Source organism: Oreochromis niloticus, linkage group LG2, assembly GCF_001858045.2.
Source record: "Oreochromis niloticus isolate F11D_XX linkage group LG2, O_niloticus_UMD_NMBU, whole genome shotgun sequence".
Lineage (NCBI taxonomy): Eukaryota > Metazoa > Chordata > Actinopteri > Cichliformes > Cichlidae > Oreochromis > Oreochromis niloticus.
In genome coordinates, this window is record NC_031966.2 from 23,851,963 (window position 1) to 23,873,476 (window position 21,514).

The 21,514-nt window shown below is 40.4% G+C and overlaps 2 long non-coding RNA genes across 2 annotated transcripts in view; both read right to left on the reverse strand.

The window, feature by feature from the left end:
- Positions 1–21,514, reverse strand: part of LOC106098194 (uncharacterized) — a 45,826-nt gene that overhangs the window by 2,199 nt on the left and 22,113 nt on the right. The window contains exons 2-3 of the long non-coding RNA XR_001224336.2: positions 14,509–14,593; positions 5,880–5,955 (exon numbers count right to left, since the gene is read on the reverse strand). This is a non-coding gene — a long non-coding RNA (uncharacterized LOC106098194). The remainder of the gene's footprint in view (positions 1–5,879; positions 5,956–14,508; positions 14,594–21,514) is intronic.
- LOC106098195 (uncharacterized) lies at positions 18,906–20,043 on the reverse strand. Its single transcript, XR_001224337.1, has 2 exons — positions 19,957–20,043; positions 18,906–19,379 (listed from the first exon to the last, which is right to left on the reverse strand). It is a non-coding gene; the product is annotated as an uncharacterized LOC106098195 (long non-coding RNA).

Sequence of the window (21,514 nt, forward strand, 5' to 3'; positions counted from 1 at the left end):
CCCTTATCAGTATGTACTCTATACAATTAATTCTGAACATTTCACCCTAAAGCATAAAGCATTATTTATTCACCTTGTGTGTTTTTAGGTAATGATGGCCCCCAAATCACCCTTCTACAAAAGCATAGCATCGTCTTTTAACTATATTTTCTTCAATCATCAAAGCAATCTGTGTTTCGGTGATAAAGATAATACCACATTAATAAGTTGGCTCAGAAAACACCAGTTCATGGTTTTAACTAAAGGAGTTTATTAATGAAACCAACGTGTTTCCGCCTGTATTCTCCATCATTGGGGAGCCCAACGAGCTGAAGCTGGATGTGACTATTAGTCAACACTGAAGGTTAGGTGAAATGATCATATTGAACAGGATTACATGAGAGTCATTGCAATGGTGTCCTTCTCACAGAACTTACTTCTCAGTTAAAAGTTGCTAAAGGAGCGAAGCACCAATGTGAAATTGTCAAAGGTTTCTGGAGCCATGTCACTTCGCTCCAGAAGCCATTATTCTCTGGCTTGAGACTTTTACTGCTTTTCTGTTTTTTTTTCTGTGATCCTAGGGGGCCATCTACCGGATATTCATCGGCATAACAGTCAGAGAAACAGGAACAAAAGAGAACCAAACTGTATACACTTTATACACTTACTTTCCTTTGATCTTACTTATTGTCTGATTCATTAATCTGTGTGTGTCAGAGAATAATTTTCTAATTTTTTTAGGTATCATTTTTTTAACCACTCTATGTCTATTATCATTAATTATAGTCGTGTCACGCTGTTTTGTCATGCATGATACGCATGGTGTAAATAATTTATATACATTGTCAAGGAAAATTGTATAAGATCTGTGTTTTACGTCACAAAGTTACACATTTAAGGAATTTTATTGTAGTTTTGAAGAGAAGCTGAACGACAAAAACGTAAAGTAAGGCACTGCAAAAACACCTTACAGAGATGAAAAAATATCGTCGTCAGGCTTATGAATGCGACGGATTTATGAGTACGATACGACTTCCTTATCTGTGTGAGCACGTCTCGGGCTGTGTCATGGCTGGTGTAAATTGATTTTCGGGGTTAATGCCAGGGCTAGGGTGATCACGTTACTGAGCGCAGACAAACGGCTTAGCGTTTTGGTTGATTTACTGGTATCACAATGGTTAACAAACCTCATTAATTTCTCTACTCCCCTTTACTTTTACACGTCAACTGCTAGTTTCTTTAAAGGTGATGACATTTCACAGGTGGGCTTTAAATGACGTCTTCCTTTTAAGAAAGTGAAGGAAACAATAGAGCCACGTTAACACCAAATATCCACTAGGAGGAGCCAAAGACCAACAAAGTACCTGCGAAGTCTATTTTCCAGATTTTGTCTCCCAATCTGATACACACACGTGAAATAAGGCCAATACATATCATATTTGGACATCTTACTTTGGACATCTCTTATGTATGTTTGTGTGTGTCTGTGTGTGTGTGTGTGTGTGTGTGTGTGTGTGTGTGTGTGTGAGAGAGAGAGAGAGAAAGAGATTTTTTTGATTACTTAAGCAGATGTTGCTCAACAAGTGTCGGCACGTGTGTTGGGGGGCAAAGGGAAGTGGGTGAGTCAGGAGACAAAATAGAGAGATGTGATGAAAGGGAGGATGACTTCCACCTGCAGTTAGCTTCACCTCATCACTCTGCAGTTCCCATAATAACCTGCTGTATATTGTCTGGTGCTTCTCCATAATATCCATCAGAGAAGACTAACAGAAAAGTGCAGATGTAAAGGTGACAGGAAAGGTGGGAGGTCATGCGAGATTGAGAGATATGAGTATGAAATCATGAGGGAGGAAGACAGGTGAGAAGAGACAAGCGAGGACAAAGAGATCAGAAAAAATGTTAAAGACACATGGTCGCATAACCAAGCAGTGAAGTGATGGGAAAATGAAGAGTAGGAATAGGGGAAAGGAGAGGCAGGAAAAAGAGGGAAAGAGAAAGAATAGAGGTTTTCGTCCACATGCTCCTCAGCTGTGTAAACTGAAGGTCTCTGCTGCTTCTCGGATTCCCCCGAAGAAGGGGGATATTTATAGGAGGCTGGCAGCGGTAGTGAATGGACCCTTGCTCTGTCACACCCACTAATATTATTATTATTACTTTATATGCGCAAAAATGGAAAATGTCAGCAACCTGAGAGGCCTACAGAGACAGACGTGTGCATGTAGTCTGTCTCACTCCCCGTCTGTGTCTGTGTGCGTCTGCTGTGCGTGTGTCTCCTCATGTTCGTGAGAAACTGTCTGTTGTTGAGACAGAGCAGTTATATGAAATGGGCAAGAAAAAGAAGACCAAATTAGAGAAAACAGGGGGAAAAAAGGGAGAAGCTGGCATGTTGTATCAAGGGGTGTAACCTGATCTACCAAACTTATTAGAGTTGTCAAGGAGTGAGAGTAAGAGAAAGGAAGAGAAAGAGAGAGGTGGAGCAAGGCTAGACAGACACAGACATGAGCACATATTCCAGTTCCAGATTATAAGATTCCCGCAAGTAGTAGACGTGTTGAAACAGACTACACACATACACATGCATACACACACAGATATATGCACACACACTGGCATACAGGTCCATAACCACTTGGTAACAGATGCAAACTCAAGCACACATGCAGAAACACAAACAGACTGATAGACATAACAGACGTGCACACGCATGCACACATGCTGGGAAGAGAGGAAATTCCGGAGGGAACAGGTGGGAGTGGTGATAGAAATCTATTAGGATGACTTTGATCTTCCTCGTGCCTCTGTCACCACTACTGAAGTACAGTGGATGGATCAGGACATGCTAATCATAATGCATATCTATTCCAATATGTACAGCACCGCAGCAAATTAATTGCACAGTAAAAATGTTGCTTTTGTGGAGCAAGATGAAAATAAGTGGCAAGGAATTCTTTTTATACTATGCTTAATGTTTTTCTACCCACTCGTCCCTGCGTTTTCTTGCCAAAGTAAATCACAGATTTGAGAGGTTTTTTTCAGTGAGAGAAAATTGTCTGAAGGGGGCAGTGTTGAGGGAACCCAAAGGGAGCTGAGTTGGGTTACACCTGAAACATTACAAATACCTTAATAGGAGTGTAATAGGTGAAATAAAACAGCAGTGTTGACACAGTCGCCTTTGATCTTTTAATGTTTATATTTTTCCCAAGATTGTCAACAAGATGATCTGAGGTTGGAGGGAGGGAAGAAAAACACGAGGAAGGAAACAAGGAAGAGACAGAGAGGAGACAGAGACACAGAGCTGGCACAAATGCAGTGTCTACTGAGGACAGAAGCCAAAGGTTAAGTATGTGTGTGTTTGTTCACGTTTATGTGTGTGTTCTCAGGGTGACCTGAACTTAAGGACTTATTTTTAAAAAAATCATTCAGTACAATGTTTCATTACAAAACAGAAAATTCCAGAATGTCCGTTACATCAGCCAAGATTGTGTGTGTGTGTGTGTGTCTGTGTTTGGGTGTGCATGTGCGTGTGTGTCAGTGGGTGAGTGCCAAGGCAGAGATGAGAGTGGAGAGCCCCTGCCTTAGGGGCAACAAAGACAGTTGATTGACAAGCCGCATGAACATGAATGTGCCTGTGTAAACCTCTCTGGATTAAATTCTTGTATTCACACCACCTTTCCTCTGTTGTGCTTCCACTCCACCTGTCCCTACTTCCAGCTCCCCTCTTTCCAGTCCCCATCATTTTCTACCCTCTTACTCTTTTGACCACCTCTCTGCTTCCTCTTGGCCTACTTTACTAAGAGTATATTAATGACCCCCATGGTAATTAGCTACTTTAAAGCATAAAAAAGTCATGAATGGAGACTAAGCTATGAACAGGTTTGCACATAAACACGTTGGTCAGCTCAGAGAGTGCGCTGCATGGCCAAAACATGCACAGCAATCGAGAAAACATGCAAGGAGGAGAAAAAACTCAATTGTGACGGAAACTGTTTGCAGAAATTATTCATTTCCCTCCTTTTTTATGTTTTCCTTATGCTGACACTATACCCCTCCCTTTCCCCAGTCTCTTTCTTTCACTCTCACTCTTTTCCTCTTGCACATTCCACTCCATTTTGCATATCTCTGACTCCCCCCCCCTTCCACTATACCTCACCACTTCTTAACACAACTTGCCCCCCCATTCTCTCTTTTTCTCTGTCTTTTTCGCCACCTCATTCCCGCCCTCCCTCACTACCTGACATTGTGGCTCGATGCCCAATGAGTCACACCTCTGCTAAAATCATCAGAGATGGAGGGAGAGGGGAGGGAGCAAAAGAAAGAAATCGTCAGGGAGAGAGAAAAAGCAGGAGAGAATGACAGAGAGAAAAATATAGAAAATAAAAATGGGAGGAGAGAACGTTAGAGAGGCAGAAAGAGGGAGCCTCCGGGGAAAGAAAAGAGCATAGAGTGCATTTAACTTTTTGACTCCAGTAGTCAGTGTGTGCTTGTCAGTAACAGTTAGCCTGTAGACAACAACACTTTCCACACTGTGCTCAGGCACACACACATGCACATAGAAATTCACGTGCACGTACAACCATACACAAACACAGCCACTCAGTGACATCGTGCAAAAAGCCCACCTGCAGCTTCTACAGGCACACACACATGTATACAGCAATCAGACATGCAAACAAACCAGAGTAGAACGTGTGGCTGCAGCCCTGCCTCTCTGCTTCAACCTCCCCCACCCTCTCTAACCGTTGCCTTTGGAAACCACACAAACACTCCCTGTTGGGCAACATCGGGAGTCAGGAGAGGACGTACATTGGTCACACACCTCCCCAGTTCGAAAACAGATGCATGTGTGAATGTATGCATTTTGTACATATGCTTCTGCTGTAGGTTGTTGTGCTTTTGCATAACACGTTACACTTTCTAGAACAGTGCTCATGGACAAAAAAAGTGAAACCGATGCTTATTTTACAAAATGTTGCACGAATTGTTGCACGATGAATGTAGCATAGCAGTGTGCAAAAGTGTCCTAAAAAACTAAAGATCTAAGAGAGCAAAGGCACACCAAGTGCAAAAATCTGGCATGATGTTATATTCACAGCAGGAAAATCCCAAAGAGATGGATTAGTGGTAGGACTGACAAGTAGTGTTTACTACAGTAAGTCTCCCTTGTCCTCTGATTTTACTCATGGCGACCCTTATCCCTCAACTGTGAACTTGGCTTGCTTGTCACAGTGGGGGCACTGGCTTTAACGAGGCTTGTGTTTTATGAACCCTGAGGGATCGCAACAAGCTGTGTGGATGTTGCACTGTGCCACGTGCCTGTCATCATTCAGCAGTGTTGTTTTTGAACATTTTTGTGGCTCAGTCAAACATGCTCCTGCCAAACAGACTGTTTCTGTGGATGAATCAATAGATTTGCTGAAAAATCACCCTGTTCATCAATCAATTGGATTTTCTGTCTTCAAGATCCTCAGGTTGGCTTATCTCTTCATGTCCAGATGGAAAAGAACCAAGCTGGTTTCATGTTTCCTTTATCTTGGGTTTTGCACTAAGGGATTCATTTAGATTTTAGGGAAAGCAAAAGCTGAAGACTCTTTAGTACCTTTACAAATGGCACAATCTATTCTGCTTTGATGGGGTCAATCCTAACTGAAGCCCTCGGCTTAGGAAGCGAAAAGGCCTCTGCCCTTAGCTGTAATGTTTTTAAAGCCATACCAGCCAGCCACAAAGCTCCTTTGCCCTTTGTACAGAAACACACCAGACAAAACCTTGGAAGCCATCCACTGCAAAGCACATTCCCAAAGTATTTCTCTTCTTTTTACAAGTGTGGGATGGGGTCGAACAACAATTACGGTAAAATGTGACTAATATGTCACAGACATACTGGTGTGTGTTTTTTTTCTGACCTGCTGTTTCTTTTTTCCTCTTTTCCATCCATCCTCTTCTCTCTTCTTGAAAATTCTTCCCTCTCACTTCAAACCCCTGTAATTACAAACAAAAGCGCTGACTCTTCTCCAGCTGAAACAATGATAATGATGGAGAGTAGTACGTGTGTGTGTGTGTGTGTGTGTGCGTGTGTGTCTTCATCAAAGCGGCGTTGACGTTGATGGGTGTAGAGAAATGTGTGGAGGACAGAGAGGATTAACACAATCTGGGCATAAAGCCCTACAACTTAGAGAGTAGTGTGTGTGTGTACATATAATGACTCTGTCTTGATAGCAACGATCCAACACACAGCTGCTCTCTGAGCTTGGCATTTCAATGAGGCAAACAGACACTTGAAGCAAATGGAATACAGACAGAGGCGGTGACAACACAGACAGATCGAAGAGATTTGAGGAGCAGCAGCGGACTCAAGAGCAGGTTGAACTTGAGTAAACAACAAAACAGTGATGTGCATAGAGAGTAAAGTTTGAGACAGAGAAAGGTGACACGATTTTTTTTGCTCGTTGTTGTTCTTGCCATTTTGTTTTTTCCCCTCTTTTTCAAACCGCCAAACTTCACACTGTCATACCAAAACCCGAAAGGACATCTAAACGCTATAGCTTTCAGACAGACAATGTGCATTTCAGTAGTATGTAGGCCATATGTATGCATGGTTGTGAGGTAGAGAGACTGTTCTGCCTGGTTGTGTTTGGAGCAGGCCCAGGCCAGAGGAGCTCAAAGCACTGAATGTCATCATCAGAGTTGTCGGGGAGCCAAGCAGTAATCACACCCAGATCACCTACACGCTCACGCCAACTTACAACACCAGTCACTCCAGAGTGGTGTGTGTATGTATGTCTAAGAAAAAAAAGGCAGACTGAGATTGAGAGAGGGAAAGAAAAACGAAATATAAGAAGTATATGCAGCAAGTATGCATCCTCTGTTACTGTGAAAAGTGTGTGCACAGACAAGCATGTGGTGAGTGAATGAAGGTTAGGGATGTGTGTGCTGGAGAAGCGGGTGTATTTTTCTCTACTCTTTCTTCCCCCCTCTCTTCATGTCAGTCTTTTATCCCACCCCTCTATTTTCCATTTTTACATGCAGCTCCAGATGTGAAGGCAGTGAAATATTAAATTATAGAAATTGGCTTGTTTCTGCACTTTGGCTACATCAAAAAACAACTCAGCCTCTGCTCTTTCTTGACCTGCCACACACACATTCACACTTTTAGATAACAACATTTGAAATACGTGTGACTATTCAACACAGGTAAAAGTGCAAAGTGTAGTAATTCTTGTGTCCGGGGCCTTTATCATTTGTTTGAAAACAGAGCCATCACTATGTGTTCAAGCTTTCATTTGACGTAGCTTAAAATCAGAGACGAGCAGCAATCATTGCACGGATTTTGGAGTTGAAAAAGTGTATTGAAATGCAGTCCCTCTAAATGCCAGCTCCATGTAAGCGCTTACTAAGCTTAAGTCAAACGACCATTTCATCGTTGCAGGTTTGGAACAAAAACATGAAATGAAACATCATTGAAAGTTTACTTCATGTTTATTCCCAGAACTGGGAGGTTCTGGAAATAAAGTTAGGCCTAAAATTGTGTGTTTCAAGCCAATTCATTTCAGATGAAATTGTATATGGGGATAGGTGACAAATTGAAGGAAAAACCAACATGAAGTTTTGGCCTGCCGTGTGCCACCAGAACAGTTTCACTGAGCCTTGTTATTAATTCTCCAGGTCTCTGGAACACAGCTTGAGAGATTGAGCACTATTTTTCTCAAAGATATTCCCTCACTGAGAATATTATCCCCAGCATCTAATCATTTTTGATGATCATCTTACATGCTGGGAGTGGAGAGTATTGGCTCACACATGAGTCCCAAAACTCTCATAGGTGTTCAGTTGGGTTGGGATGTTACTAGGAAGGCCATGGCATATGATTCACATCATTTTTACACTCGGTGAACTGCTCACTGACCCCTGGTGACCTGTTCGTGGATCGATTGTTATCCTGGAATTTATATCAGGAGAGAAGAGTTTCATCATGGATAAAGAACCCATTCAAACTGCCTCTCTAAGGGGACAAGCGGACCCAAACCATTTTAGCAAAAATGATCCCAGACAGCATACTCTAGCTAATGGATCCATCCCCTCACTAGGTTTTTCCTTTCATTTGTAACCATCCATTTTCTTCCGCTTATCGAATTCAGGGGTTATGAGAGGGCTAGAGCCTATCCCAACTGTCAAAGGAGGAGAGAGGACAACCCTGGACAGGCTGTCACGTAGGCTAATACAAAGAGACAGAAAACTATTCATACTCACATTTACACCTACGGCCAATTTAGAATCACCGAACAACATAATGTCTTTGTAAGAGGAGTACCCAGAGAGAGAACGTACAGGCATCAGGAGAACATGAAAACTCCACACAAGAAAGGCCCCAGTCAGCCAATGGATTCAAACCCAGGACCCTCTTGCTGTGAGACAACCACCGCAACATCAGGCCACCATTTGTAACTGATCCGTATATGGAAGTAGTATTTATCTCTATGCCTACCCAGACAGCACAGCAATGTATTACCGACATATATCTGCTGTGTGGGTAGTGGCAGGAATTACATAGCAGTGACATGTTTGCTCATTGGAAAGAAGTTGTTTCTTTACCGCTTAGCACTGCTTTGTCTACATTCCAATTCTCTCTGCGTAACCCACATACAGAGGGATTCGGTAGCATTAATGTATCTTTTTAATGGGCAAGATGTCGGGGCAGTGTCACCTACCTCCGCTTCACTGACGCTGCCTGCGCAATCTGACAAGGGAGGCATCAGATAGCACTGACATTGTTTTCTCACGAAAAAGATGTAACATGTAACAGCAACTTCCTACTGCTCTCTATGTAATATTCAAAAGCCAATGATCTTCCTTGTATCTCACCAAAACTATTGTCTAATAAATGCATCAAGCTTTCCTATATTATGCCATCTACATACATGGTAATAATCTTTAAATATTAATTGAACAAATAGAGAAATATAACACCTAAATACTTTTACAGTTACATGCTAAAATTCAATGTGTAGGCTACTACAAACATCTGTTCAGTATTAAAAAATGATCTATCCAGCCATAGTTCCCACATGTGTTACATATAACCCCTCTCCATGTATGCCTTATTCCAGTAGTCCATTTCTCATCAGCATATCCTTGTTCCTCAACACCTGACACAAACCTTGTTAATCTGGGCGATGTCCAAGCTGGTAAGCTTTAGTTATCTCTTGCTCATATTCCCAAGTACCATTGGGTAGCATGGAGGGAGCCATTGTTGGATTCCCTGATTGAGTTTCGAACCCCAATCTGTTGTTTCAAATACAGTATTTATGAGCCCCAAGCAATCTCCAAGTACCCAGTGCACTACCGAATCCCTCTTCATGTGGGTCATGCAGAGAGAGGTAGAATGTAGGCAAAGCAGCGCTAAGTGATGTAGAAACTTCCCAATGAGCAAACACATGTCTCTGCTATGTAGGGGCTAACACCACCCACACAGGGCAAATATGCTATGTCTGCACCATGTCACAGTGCTGTGTTGGATGGAGCATGATTGAATGAATACTGCCAATGTCGCAGTGATTGAGGGTGCTGTCTGGGTAAGCTTCATTATTAATGTATTAATTCATATATTATTTACAGTTATGGATGGAATTTACATAAATGTATCATGCGTATTGATGTCTTGGTAATTTAGGGCTTTTAATGATTTATTTGAAAAGTTCTTTCTCCAGGGTCGAATGATACACCTTTAACTTTAATAAGTTAAAAAACAAGAATTGGGTGGACAGGTTTGAATTTATATTTGATTTTCTGTAATCAACACAGGCTCAACAGTATACATGCAGGTTTAAATATATCCATACAATGTCTTTTAACTTGAAAAGGGCCAATGGCTGTTAGCTTCTCATTAGCGATCATGATTGACTACAGCTGGTAGTTTAACTTTGCCAGCATAAGCAGGATTTGTTTGACAGCACTCATTAAACTGACCAATACTCAGAACAATAGGAAAGTCAGATGAACTCGGTGAAACTCTAAGGAGGATCATTTTAGATTTTGTGGATTTCCTTTTTTTTTCTTGTCGAGCCTTTATATTAATAATTAAGTCTTTTCTTCTAGCAAAAAAAGAGAATATTTCAAAAATGAGACCACCAACGTGACATTGCCCTTACGCTACTTAGCTTCCTCCTGGGAAGGCTGTGGCAAGAGAGTGGGCTGTTCACTAATCATAAGGTCTGTCGGAAACTTTGGGTTAGATAGTGAACCCCACAAAACTAACTCAGATGGGCAATCGATGTCTGTAAGATAAAGCACTGTTTGCAAATAAATACAGAGATTCCTTGATACATATTTTTTTTTAATATTTTCCCTTCAGCGCTTTTCTGAAAGTTTTTAAAATACCTTTTTCATGTTTTAAATTATCACTGCAAAATATAACACAAAATTTTATGAAGTACAGTCTAAGACAATTCTTTTAGTTCTAATTATTTACTTTTAATACATTTTAATAGTAGTATCAATCAATCAGTATCAATTTTAAACGTATAACTGGGATCATAGTCAGTTAAAGTCCAGAACACTACCTGAAGTCAAAGACATCAGAGATTAACCACTAATTTACCCTTGCTGACAGTAACACCCCTTGAAGGTGAACACTACAACAATAAAATAACAATAGAACATAGAATTCTCCAGATATACATAATGTACTATGACATAGGTTCTTTTGGTTATAATAATAAATATACACATGACAATGTTTCACATAAAAATATATAGTTTTACTCATCAATAAAGCCAAAAATAATATAGAAATTTGTTTAGTGATTGTTTCTGTACCAAAATCAATGTCACTGTCAGTATGTTTAACAAAAGCAGCTAATTGATCCTCACAAGTCAAGGGCATTTCAAAAGGTAAGACTTTCCAGACTGTCCAGTCTCTCATAATGAGTACTAATTGCTATAACTGTTTAACTTACAAAAAAAGACAAATAAGACAAGACAGTGACTATGCAGGCCTATAATAGCTATGACCCAGCCAAGGAGAAACTTGACTGTAACACAAAAGGTTTTGCCACAACAGAATTACAGTCCAAATAGAATTGTTTATGCATTCAGGTAGATAAGGGTAGATATCCCTCATGGCTACAATAACAATGATTATACGAACTGTTAGTGCCACAGTACTGCTTAGTATGGCACTATCTTGTTGACAGCTGGAGGTGGAGTGGGGCCAGCCTAGTCAGGCCCCAGTTTAAAGAAGCTTTAGATAGCAGTTTTTGTCAAACCTGTCTTTAATGAAATCTATTTCCGTTTGTTTTTGTAAATGGCATAGAAAAATGACATCATCAGAAAAATGACATCATTAGATTAGTTCCCCATAAATCTTTCTCTCACAGCTGCCATCAGATTGCCAGGTTAGAATATCCCTGCACTAAATCAGATGTAATTTATGGCAAAGAAGAAAATGTCACGAAGTGCACAAATAAATCTGGAAGCATTTAGTGGCTAGCTAGCACTTCGAAGCTAACAAGCGCTCAGAGGCTAGCAGCTTTGCTACTGTAAAAAGCAACACAACACCCTAATAATTCTCTGTTAAACTCTACAGATACATTTCAGTAGTATGCTATTACCATATGAAATTACAGAGTTTGTTAACAGTCAGGCTAACTAATTGTTACAGTGACTGGTTATGGCTTTAAATCTCTAGAGCTAATTTACTTATTAAAGCTGCTAGATAATCAATTTTACAGATACTGGTACATTTGGTACCTTCAGTTAATTTGCTTTACAGATACATGAATAGTTCTACTGTTAGAAATGCAACCACCCCAAAGAAAAAGAGCTCCTTTATCAAAAGAACGAGAAGTGGGAGGGTGAAAGAAGATGGGACAAAGAAACAGTTAATCTGGGACAAGCATTTACATGATGAATTTGGGGATTTAAGGTGCTTCAAAACAGACAGCCAACTGGCATTATTTCTACTGATCAGTCACAAAACATGTCTGCCTGCTAAAGAGAGGCCTCTACTACAAAAAAAGTTCAACACACCCAGGGTACCTTTTGGTTTCTCAAAATTCATACTTGTGATCTTATGTACTTGTGAAATGTCACCAGTCACAGCCTAAGTACAGTTCCAATTCAAGACAAAAATGCTAACAATGAAAAGATGTGTTGTTGCACCGCCTATTCTATTGAGGATGCATTGGTAGTGACTTGTGTGCACCAGGTGCAGCCAAGTATCCCAGGATGCATTTCGTCCGAAACTAAACAGCCGCAATGGGAGAGAACAATGGCCAAAACTGTGAGTAAAGTTTGACATAATACTGTTTCTGTGACAAAAAATAAACTTTAAAGATACAGCAACACCGTTCACAATTATTAATATGTGTACTGGCAACAGAGCTTCTGATTTTTTAACTCAAAATTAAACTATAATTTGGGAAAAATATAAAGAGCTTGAACACCCAGACTGAACAGATTGAAAGCAATACAGTAGTGTGTGGGGCATGAAAAACACTGTAGAGTAGTTTTAAAGATGTGCACTTTCTGGGCTTTGGACAGTAATGCCAGAAAAGAGCTCCTATTATGAAAGTTTATAATAAGTTTAGCCATTTAAAATGAATAATGAAAGTCAGTGAAAATGCCAACTCTGTGAGTTATGAGCAGTGCTGGTCAAGTTACATGAAAATAGTAATTTGTTACTAATTACTGATTACTTCTAAAGGAAAGTAATCCTGTTACTTTACTGTTTACTTATTTTCAAAAGTAATTAGTTACTTATCGCTTCACTATCAGCCCAATTCTATTTTTTCTGCATAATCCATCATATAAAATTGAATCAAATGAAAAAGTGTCTTTTTAAAAATTGTTTTATTAGTTTTAAACTTTTAACTTTATGCATCAAGCAAAAATTAAATTATACGCAACATTCTCTGACTTGAAGAAATTTATTTAACATTTAAACCTATTTTCTGCTTATTCCAACATATAAAATAAAATTATTTTTTGTGTTCACACTCATTCTTTCTAATAGATGCAAGTAAAACACAGCAAAAAAATACCTAAAATCAAAGATTCAGCGGCACTAAGTCCTGTCGCTCTTAAATCTATTTTCACCTGTTTAGCAAGAGTGGGGCCGTCGGAGGTTTGCCTGTTGCCGCAGCAGTCATGTCAGTGGGGGGGATCCAAGGGTTTCTCTGTGAATTTCACATTCCCATGGCAGCGTGTTAGGTGCCTGCTCAGATTTGAAGTTTGATTTTTCACTGTAGAAAGAAGTTTTTTTCCCACGCAGAGTGTACGCTGATGTTTTGTCACTTTTTACCGACTCAAACTCAAAGTAATTTAATTACTTCCAAGCTTTAAACACTGCATGGTCGCACTCTCTCCCGCACTCCATATTATTGTTGATCTACACACGTCTGTTGCTACACACGCTCATACGTCATTGTCATGAGACACTCTCACAAGCAAAATCACGGTTTGGTAACGCAGTAATGCAGCGTACTTACGAGAAAGTAACGAATTACTTTTTTTGCAATAGTAATGCCTTACTTTACTCGTTACTTGAAAAATGTAGTATCACAGCTCTATCATTAAAAATGGGATAATATTTCATTAAATTAACATTAAAACACATTTAGTTTTTATTCTGTCAGCTACAGCCACAGTGGTGTTTAACAGAGTGTGAGTAAAGAATTAAAAAAAAAAACAGAATTCAAATATATGCTTAGACTGCAGATGACAAATGAGATCAGCAACTACAAATAGGTACACCATTAAAGGCTAATATAACTGAATACGTTGAAATCATGCTTCATAGTACAAGCCTTAGCTTAGTACTTTCATATGACCATACTACTGAAATGTGTAGTTGGAGTTTAAAAGGGATTTCTAGGGATTTGATATTGCTTTGTGCAGTATTGTTAGCATTATCCATGCTGCTAACTATTGCGGTTATCAATAGCAGTCCAAAATAGTCTGTGATCTAGAAATTAAGAAGAATCATCCACAAAAAACCCCCAAAACATCTTGTGAATTCTGTTTCTTTATAAAAAATAATAATAATAATAATAATAAAAGAATAAGCGTATTATCACTAGAGATGCCAACTAATGTGATGCTAATGTGTAAATCAGATTTGATTTCCAGCAAAGAAGTGGATAACCAGTTGTGCAGAGAAATCCCGAAGTGCTTGAGGGCTAATGCTAGTATACAAAGCAATATAAAATCGTAAGAATTCTTTTTTAAATTTAACTGATACATTTCAGTAGATCATAATCTCATATGATCTCCTAAATACATTCCCCTGATGTAAATTTGTTTTAGTGTAATAAACAGATTATTACACAGCTCTGTGTACAGAGCAATAGCAACATAAAAGAAACTACATGAGCAGTCCCTTTTGTGTCATTTTGCTTAAAAATACAATACTATCATTACAGTGATCATTATTAATCTAATTTTGACATATCATACTGTTTAGAAATTTTACTCAAAACTGCTATACGTTATTGTTTAAAACGTGTGGTATATTTGAACAAATTAAGATTGTCTTACCTCGTACAAAATGGAGATTGTCCACTGCTGAAGCGTGTGTGTCCTGCACGTGGCACAACGAACTATGGGCGGAAGTGTACAATGACTGAAATGAAAATGCTTTCATCAGTTAAATCCATTAGATTTTTCATGGTACTCATATGTTTTTGTTAAATCTGCTCAACAAACCGTTGCTTAATTTACCCCAAACAAAAGTGTGTAAATTTAAATAACTGAAAATCTCAAAAATGTTTAATTATGCTTAGATTTAAGTAAAACTACACATACAGGTTTTTACTGAGTAATAGTTACTGTTACTTTCCTATTAGACACTAATTAACCCCAGTCACAGTTTTTACAGTGTACGCCAGAATCACCATGGCCAAAATATATCTATATCAAGTTTAAAGGAGGTGCCATCAGTCAAATCAAATTAAAGTCAGATCAAGTCGAATCAAATCAAATTCATAACTGCCACTTTTTGAGGCAGTGACATATAGAACATGATACAATCACTGGTTGTTTGGCAGTGATTCATGTAGACTGCTGGTTGTCACTGGGTGAAATCAGTTGCAAAGAAAGTGCTGCATCAAAAACCTGTTTGCATTGGTTGCTTGTAGTTTTTCATGTGTGTCTGCAGATATTTGCCAACTACTAGCCCAGTGGTAATAAAAAAGTGTGATGCAAACCAAAATAGAGGTTCACCTTCAAAGTAAAATGTGTTCTTCAACAGTGCAGCCAACATGTTTCATAAGCTGCAGATTTTACTTTGAAAGCAAACAGTTCAAATTTCCAGTTGTGTCACACTTTTTACAGTTTCACTGTAGCTCGAGTATGTGCACAGTGTTTGTAGACCAGCTCACTACTTCCATTCAAACTCAGAATGCAGCAATGTCTTAGCGACCAAAGCAATCATAAGGAGGTTTTCATCAATCAGTTGGGGAATACATGTTTTTCCCTGGTGACAGGGCATTACCACAGAGTCACTGACCATGTCTATAGGCCTCAATGGCTGGGTCTTTAGCAATAATTTTCTCAGCGACTGCCATCAATCTCCATCAATCACTCGCAACGAGTTGGGGAAATACACATTTTCCCCCCACAACCGGTGGTTGTCAAATGGTTGCAGATGAGTCTCTAGGCTTGTGTGTTACAATGTCTACATTGTCACACGTGCCGTGGTGGGATAGTTAACATCACATAGTTAGCGATCATGTCTTCAAAACTCAGCATGCTACAATAACTCAGCATATCGCATAAGTTATAAATCCAGTGTCATAACACAGGAAGGCTAGGCAATTACATCCACAGTAAAACTTATTAGACACAAGAGTAAAATAATAGAGTTTCAAGTCAAACAGCAGAATTTAAAAATACAAAAACAGAAAAAAATAACAAACCAGAATGACAAATTTTTTAACATTTCACAACCCTTTTTTAAACCACTTTAGATCTCCAGTTGCTTCCTCTGAATAGTGTTTTGTTGCTTGCAGTTTTGTCTATTAGTACACTGCTTGTCGCCTTAAGCATGCGAGTATCAGCAAAGGTAGATGACATAGCCAGTGGAGGTTTATTCTATGTTATCTGAACTGATCATTATGAGATTACACAGAAGTGTGACATCATCTGTTTTGATGATGATGAAGCCTGAAACAGGAAGGAAACCCCAAAAATGAGACCACCCTCAACCAAATGATCTCAGTCACAACACTGCCCTTAGCCGTGTCCCCAGCAATACATCCGATATGACAGAGGCTTCATCCTTTAGTGAGGTGTTTAGTAATGTGTATGCCAGTAATGATGTGGATATTCAATAAAGAAATACCTTTTCTGCCACAGCAGAAAACATGCTATTGTCAAAGACTGCAGTGTGACCCAGGAAACTAGCATAGCATAGCTAGCAACAATTACAGTGTTAGAAATTCACTTAAAACCTATAGTTTTCCTTCGGCACATATGATTCTGAATGGGTAGACCTCTTGCTCACCTCCGCCATAAACCCTGAGAAATCCTGGGGATACTCATGACTCAGTGATTGAGTGAAGACAACCTGATAGCAGTTTAGGATCACAGTAGAGTTAACACACTGTCAAATGCCAAGCAATGAGCACCTCAACAAGGAACAGATAAGAGTAACATGTGATCGCATGCTGAGTGTGTGTATGTCTGTGTGTAGAATATGTAAAGGGTGAGCGTATCTCTTGTGTCAGTGTGTGTGTGGGGGGGGGGGGGGGGGGGGGGGGGGTGAAGTGCGTGTATATGTCTGTTTGTGTGTGTGAGGGCTACCCTGCTCAGAGCATTGACTGAATTGTTTCCACATGTGCCTTAATGCAGAGTTCTGGGCGGCTCTGGAGGACAAGCAAGGAGAGGGGCTGCTATAGTTGGTGTGTAAGTGAGGGTGTGTGCATTGAGTAGGGGGGGTCAGATTTCACAGTACCATGCATTACATAGACTGCAAGGGCTGAATGAAAGTTCCCACAATTGAAAACACGTAGCCTACACCTACTCACATGCATCGACAAACACCTTGATAAACCACTATTGGTACACAAACATCTGTGATGTGTAAGCAGTCAGCATGTACAACATACAGTTTGCCTGCACACACACACAGCTACCACACACATTGTACAACCAGTTACATAGTTCCTCATTTATGCAACTGCTCTTTAGTGCCCTGTTGCTTTTTAACCCTTGTTTCTCAAACGCTTAAGATCCACACTATCATGCTTGACTACACATTCACACACATACACACGTACACACACAAACACCACTTCTTCCCTGGCACAGCTGTCCTAAATGCTGCGGGCACACAGGCGTTTCACTGGCACGACACATGGAAGGAAAATCTGAATGTGTTCTCACTAATCAGTCCCCTATTCCACCCAGAGAGAGAGAGCGATGGGGAGAACTAAAGGATGAGGACGGACCAACGCGGGGACTGCACGACCTGTATAGCAGGTGTTGAAAGGTGAGGAGGCAGGACACAATACGAGTGTCAGGCTGAAAATTCAAGAAGAAAGAGAGAGTGTCAGAGCAAGATAAAAGCAGGTTAGAGGTGAATGGCTCAGGAGGGTGGGCGGGAGCGAGAGAAAAGACGGAGTGAGATGGGATAAATGGGGGCATGCCAGTTCTATAAATGTTTAATTGCCAGCAGGTTTATACATGTTAAGAAAGAGAGAGAGCAGAAGAAAGAGAGAGCTTAAACAGTACAAAATCTGTCTAGAGCCCCCAAATCTAATTTACACAACAAACAGAGAGGAGAGAAGAGAGGGCAAAAACGGAGGGGATAAGGGGGAGAAAGAAAAGAGGGAGAAAAATGCTAATTGGCTGCAGTTGGGCATGTCTGGCCTGAGATGAAAGAGGACAGCGAATGAGGGAGAAGGAGGGAGGGAAGAGAGTGTAGAAAGAGGAGTAAAGGAGAAATGGAAGAGCATGAATGGATGGATGGATGGATGGATGGATGGATGGGCCCACATAATCAATAAGTCTCATCTGCAAAGCATATAGTGTGTTCTAGTAATTACTCTTGCTTCCTTTATATTTTCCTCATATTCTTTACCCAAGCCAAAAAACCCAAAAAGAGTCAAAGATGCTACTACTTTTGTTTCACATCACCGGGGTTAACCATCAAAATAGACGAGAAGAGAATGTGAGCTGCACACCGTTGCATTTCAGTATTCCAAACTTATTTGCACTGCAGCACTATTTCTCCATCTGTAGATGCATAGAATTTGAATGAAGTCCACAAATGAGTCAGATTGGACTTTCCCAGCTGTGCAGAGCTTTGGCGTTGTCTGCTGTACTGGTGCAGGAGTACTGGAACAGTTTTGGAGAGTCCTTCCTGAATTGAAAGAACTCGTAACCTCAACTGCAGCACAAAAGGCTTAAAATTGTATTAGTACCTCGTACTCCCTCTGTATGACAGAACACGTTTGCCTCATCCCAAGCCATTTAGACTCTCTCTCTGTATATTTCTCCCTTTGTGTTCCTTCTCATCTCCTCTTTCATCACATTTTACACCATCTCCTTCTCTCCGCCTCCCCTGTGTTTTCACTTAAGCCTATTCCTGTAACCCCCCCACCCCCACCCCCAATGAGCTACATGTGGAGTGCACAGCCCAAATGTCACAAACAAAACATGATACCAGTTTAATAGGTCAGCCTGATCTCAAGAAAGGTCAGAGTGTTTTGGGGTTTTTGTTTTTGCTTTCTTTGGACTCAGCCTTTGGCCTTGGCTTGATGAGGTAGTGTGTTTTGTAGCAATGTGAAAGGTAGGGACATTCTTAAAAAGTTTGTTTCCTTGTCTTTCTCCCTCTGTAATGCAGACCTATGTCTTCAGGCTAATTCAGCATCTGTGCTTTGTTAAACATATTACTGTTACGCAAGCATCTGGGGCAAAAACAACAACAACACTTGCTAAATATGTTGTTTATTGAAGTTAAAAATGCATTCAATTACAGTCATGGATTCTTCTTGTGAACGCTACACTCTGATTAATCCTGAAAACAAAGCAGCATTGGAAAGGTAAATAAAGGGAGTCTGCTAGTAGGGAATTTGCCTTCGGTGTGTACCTGACCGGGTTTGGACTTGAGCCAAAACAAGGCCCTGAAAGCAGGTCATGGGGTGCTGTTCTGCGGGAGATCTGCTTAAAGTCTCCTCTGTGTATGTTTTTATGTTTAGCACGATTTAGTCAGTCTCAGATTTGGAAACATTTAAGGCCCTGCTGCTGTGCTCTTTCATTTTTCATTTAGTTACAGCCCAAGGCCATGTCCCAGATTGGAGGCTGCTCCACGACACACCGATGTACTCTGCACCACACCATGCCGCTCCCCTCCTCATTGTCTGGTCTGGTCTGAGCAGATGAGGACCTGTCGGTGACCCCGATGCCTGAAACACACATTCTTGCACATTTCTATATGCACACTCATGCACATGCATACGCAGTAAGCAGACATATTGCTCCCTAGCTACACAAACACACACACAAGTGAGCTAAAGAAACACAGACAGATCACACACACGCAGACAACATGCGGAAGAAGCCGTCTAATTCCACTAATACGAAAAGATCTTTGGAGACAGACAGGTATAACACAGTAGCCATTACAAACACAGAGAGAGACATTACACACACTCTAGTACGTAGTTCTGTGTTTAGTGAGGTTTAAGGCTACACATACGTAGGTGCACATGCAGACAGCTATGCACACATACACAGAAACACCTGATAACTAGTCACATCAAAGCTAAACAGTGTTAAATGAAGGCATACACACTAACACACACTACAAAAAATGTCTAAATACACACAGATGCATAATAACCACATTTAAACCTGTGCACAGAAAACAGAAATATATGCACAGAAAATTTTTACACACACACACACACACACACACACACACACACACACACACACACACACACATACAGTACATACAAGTGTCTGTGCACAAACACACACCTGTGGTTTCAGGCCAGCACACAGAGAGCTCTTTAGTCTTTGAGCTGTCTGTCCCACTTAAAGTGAGCGGAGCTTGTGAAGAGGACCTGACAGACAGAGAAAACACACACACACACACACACACACACACACACACACACACACACAGACACACACTGATGAGTACACTGCTGGAGCAGAAGACCTGACTAAGCTGAATTTCCCCCTGCTCCCCTTTCCTATTTTCCATCTGCCTCAGCGCAGGGGAACCTGCACAGGGAAAAATAATGCCCACCATACACACGCCACGCTTCACTTTCTCTTCCTTTGCTGTGACACTTCTTTAAACACATACACACACACATCAACACACCACTAATCCAGTCTGTCAATCTCTGCACTTTCCTTCTGCTCTATTCACTGATTTCTTTTCATGCGGCCTCTCAGTATTCTGTCTCAAGTCGTTCTTTCAATTTCTTTTCGGTACCCTATCTACTTCAGCTCTCCATCTCTTTGTCATTTCTGTGGTGCTGTGGGGTTGACCAACAGCCAGGGAGAGACAAGTGCAGGAGTTCTGGCCAGACTTGCCTGCCTCTCTGCCCAAATTACATGGGACAGTCCCAATTACCCTGTGGCCAACCAAAGCATTTCCTGGGTTAGCACTGGTGACGCGTGCCCCCCCTTTGCTGTGGTTACAGGGGGTGTCATTAGATGCTTGTTTTACTGTAACCCCAAGAACGTGCCCGCCAGCCGCATCCACGCCACGGGAAGCACAACTGCAACGTTCCAATAACTTTGCTGGGCCTGACGGATGACAAATGGGAGAACCATAGGGGTAACACTGTAGCTAGCAGTAAATTCCTGTTGGCCAAGAGGGAGATGCAAAATGAATGTTGCTGGGAAAATATGAAATTCTAGCCAGGCTGCTGTGCAAAAAATAAGTGTGAGCTGTAGTATTTTTTTATGAGAGTAAAAAAGCTGAATTAAAAAAGTTTACACCAACACAATGAACACTGCAAAGCAGAAAGGTGGAGAGAATCATATTTTCAAAAACGTTTGGTTTAAAAAAATCCCTTATGCAACAAATCATAGTGCACAACTATAAGAGATTGGGTTATAGAGGCAAATAAATGTTACAAATTATAGGACAGAGAAAAACACACTGATTTGTAAGCATTTCAAAACATCCCTGTCTGTGCAGGTGCTAGTAACCCATTTTGGAAAATGAGATCTGCTCAGGTACTGTACTGTATACTTTAAATTCATAAGAGCAATCTTACTTTTAATAGAAGTTAACTTATTTGACAGCTGCATTTGGCAATTAGTTTTAATGTAATGTTTCTGTAAAATAGTAGCTAAAAATGTTGCAGTTACAGTATTGAAATGTTGCCCACTACCATTGTAGTACATCACTGCTTTTACTTTGGTTTTAAGCCAAATTTCCCCTCTTTTTTTTTTTTTTTTAAATATAGCACCAAACAAAGGAAAGTAGGAGTAGGAAAAAGGAAAAGAGAGAAAAAGATAGATGTTGGAGAGGAAAGTAGGAAAACAGAAAAGGAAAAGAGTTAGCGGCTGACGC